The following is a 3236-nucleotide window of genomic DNA, read 5'->3' as shown; positions in this document are numbered from 1 at the left end:
TTCCCCCTCCACTGATTTGAATCTTAAAGAAGAAGGGGAGCAAGCTCCCTTTCTTTTCGGCGACATTTCTCATTTTGTAGTCGGCGGGGTTCCACACTGCGTGGGGAAAAGCGCAATGGATTTTCAAGTCCATCGCATTAACCCACTCCGCCCACGAATACAGAACCACACTGACAGCTTCACTTCCCAGGTCTGTCTGCCTGTGGAGCAGAGAAAGAGTGAATTATCGCAGAGTTTGTTTGAATCCAATCATTTCACAGTGTTCGAAAGGGTTAAATATCTGCACACGGCGAAGTCTAGGTGTTTCATCGCAAAAGATGAAATGAACTTTCAGTCAAAAACAAAACACGGACTGCAGGAGGAACTGAGAAGGTCAGGCAACATCGGTGGAATGAGAATCAGAGACAGCGTTTCAGAAATTCCGTTTTCTCCGACAGGGACTGTCGAGTTTCTTTTTTGTCTCGGCTTCTCAGCATCCGCATTCCCTCACGTAGACATTAATTCAATCCAGAAACCCCTTTGGGGAAAGGATTTCTGTTTGGGAACATTTTCCTGACCCCATTAAAAGCAGAACGGTTTCAAAGCCAAAGAAGGGCAGCAAACACACCGCCCCTGGGTGGGCTCGAACCACCAACCTTTCGGTTAACAGCCGAACGCGCAACCAATTGCGCCACAGAGGCAGGTGCGAGTGTGGGCTGCACCATCGCTTAGGGGAGGCTGTTAGTGAGTTCATAATTCAGCCGGCCCCACCGAGAATTACAATTGTCGTCTATCAGTTTTACTTTTACATAATAAAGCTGGGACATTCATTGTGGAGACACGGGGACAGTCTGCAGACACATCCATGTCACGAGGAACTAGCTTTGTGCTCCGGGGCCGTCGCCCTTCCAGCCTTTCAGTGTTTTGCCTGTTCCCGAGTTCTCTCATTGGCTCGGAGGAGAGAAGGGGTTTGAATTCCTGATGTGCAGGAACGACAATTCTTTCAATGTCTCAGATCAGTTCATACCCGAGAACATCAGAGTCAATCTCCCGGCCTCTACAACAAGAGGACGTTGTCTGGACTGTCTCTGGACAATCGTTAGGATGAATGTAGATTGGTAAATGTATTTGGTGACAGTTCTGTTCTAGCCCTGTGGATCTAGCGAAACGTGGATCTGAAGGAATAAAAGGGTCATTAACAACATCGATCTGAAATTGGATACGTGACAAGAAACAGAGCCATCACTAACAGTTTGCTTTTGAACTGGAGAAGGTTTCTCGTGAAATTAGCTTGAGGCTCGAGGTATGCAAGGTCAACATAACTTAGGTAAAACACGCAAAACACTTGCCTCTTTAGCAGACAGTGAAAGGATTACAAGACGCAAATTAAACATTTTCGACAAGTGATACAGGGGACTGGGAAGATAAGTATTATATAAACTGTGAACACAATGTTCTGGAGCACAATACTTACATTCAAAGACCGAAAACATCCAGGTCCTGATTAATCAGATTGCATTGTGGTACTTTTCTGCAAAACTTCCACTTGTAATGTCCTACAAAAGAGTGACAAAACCCATCCCTGTCAGCCCAGGATAGGATAGAAAATCCGAAGGGATGAACGTTTGCTTATTTTCTGAAGACTCACAAAGCCAAGACTGGGTTTGGTGATTGTTTCCTTTCCACTCCCAGGAGCCGCAGTGGTTGGGGCGGTGGGTTGGGAAAAGTAAAACGTGCCCGTCAGCAGCGTGTGGGGTTATTTCAGCTTCCTCTCATCTGACAACGCTGTGACTTGACTCCGATGTTCTCAGAGATATTTATTGACGCGAGACAATGAGAAGATTCTCATTCCCGCAGATCGGGAATTCAAACCGTTTGCCGGCTTCAGGACAATGAGAAAGATTAATTGGGGTGTGTGAAGAAGCTGTGAGCTGCATTTCAAACAGTTAGGTGGACTCAGATGCGTCATCCATTGCGCCCCGGCCCTTTGCGTATCTTACGCCACCATGCTGCAGAGTTCTGACGTTAACACGGACATGCGCAGCAATGGGAACAGTCACAAGGTCAACAACCAAAGATAATCAGCGTCACTGCTTCCCTTCCACAGTCACAACTTTGTGAAGCAGTATCTTTCACTGGCAAAGGAAACACCCTTGTCCTCAGGTGCCTGCTTCATTTCGATCACGATTTCCAGCCCCTCACTGTTCTAGTCTCATTTCCAAACACTTGGCTCATAGCCTCAAAAGAAGCTCTGCGTGTATCTGCTTGTTCCACTCGAACAGGCAGTGGGTTACAGTTTCCCACCACTCCCAATGTGAGTGAAATATTTTTCCCCCTCCACTGATTTGAATCTTAAAGAAGAAGCGGGGAGCAAGCTCCCTTTCTTTTCGGCGACATTTCTCATTTTGTAGTCGGCGGGGTTCACACCTGCGTGGGGAAAGCGCAATGGATTTCAAGTCCATCGCATTAACCACTCCGCCCACGAATACAGAACCACACTGACAGCTTCACTTCCCAGGTCTGTCTGCCTGTGGAGCAGAGAAAGAGTGAATTATCGCAGAGTTTGTTTGAATCCAATCATTTCACAGTGATTCGAAAGGGTTAAATATCTGCACACGGCGAGTCTAGGTGTTTCATCGCAAAAGATGAAATGAACTTTCAGTCAAAAACAAAACACGAGACTGCAGGAGGAACTGAGAAGGTCAGGCAACATCGGTGGAATGAGAATCAGAGACAGCGTTTCAGAATTCCGTTTTCTCCGACAGGGACTGTCGAGTTTCTTTTTTGTCTCGGCTTCTCAGCATCCGCATTCCCTCACGTCAGACATTAATTCAACCAGAAACCCCTTTGGGGGAAAGATTTCTGTTTGGGGAACATTTTCCTGACCCCATTAAAAGCGGACGGTTTCAAAGCCAAGAACGGGCAGCAAACACACCGCCCCTGGGTGGGCTCGAACCACCAACCTTTCGGTTAACAGCCGAACGCGCTAACCAATTGCGCCACAGAGGCAGGTGCGAGTGTGGGCTGCACCATCGCTTAGGGGAGGCTGTTAGTGAGTTCATAATTCAGCCGGCCCACCGAGAAATTACAATTGTCGTCTATCAGTTTTACTTTTACATAATAAAGCCTGGGACATTCATTGTGGAGACACCGGGGACAGTCTGCAGACACATCCATGTCACGAGGAACTAGCTTTGTGCTCCGGGGCCGTCGCCCTTCCAGCCTTTCAGTGTTTTGCCTGTTCCCGAGTTCTCTCA

The 3236-nt window shown here is 47.5% G+C and overlaps 2 non-coding genes across 2 annotated transcripts; both read right to left on the bottom strand.

Moving 5' to 3' along the window:
* Positions 1-607: 607 nt before the first annotated feature.
* trnan-guu (transfer RNA asparagine (anticodon GUU)) lies at positions 608-680 on the bottom strand. Its single transcript has one exon. It is a non-coding gene; the product is annotated as a tRNA-Asn (tRNA).
* Positions 681-2914: 2234 nt separating this feature from the next.
* On the bottom strand, positions 2915-2988 carry trnan-guu (transfer RNA asparagine (anticodon GUU)). Its single transcript has one exon. It is a non-coding gene; the product is annotated as a tRNA-Asn (tRNA).
* Positions 2989-3236: the final 248 nt, after the last annotated feature.

Source organism: Hemiscyllium ocellatum (assembly GCF_020745735.1).
Source record: "Hemiscyllium ocellatum isolate sHemOce1 chromosome 27 unlocalized genomic scaffold, sHemOce1.pat.X.cur. SUPER_27_unloc_43, whole genome shotgun sequence".
In the NCBI taxonomy this organism is placed as follows: domain Eukaryota; kingdom Metazoa; phylum Chordata; class Chondrichthyes; order Orectolobiformes; family Hemiscylliidae; genus Hemiscyllium; species Hemiscyllium ocellatum.
The sequence above is the reverse complement of the archived record's forward strand: the minus strand, read 5'-3'. Positions and strand labels throughout refer to the sequence as shown.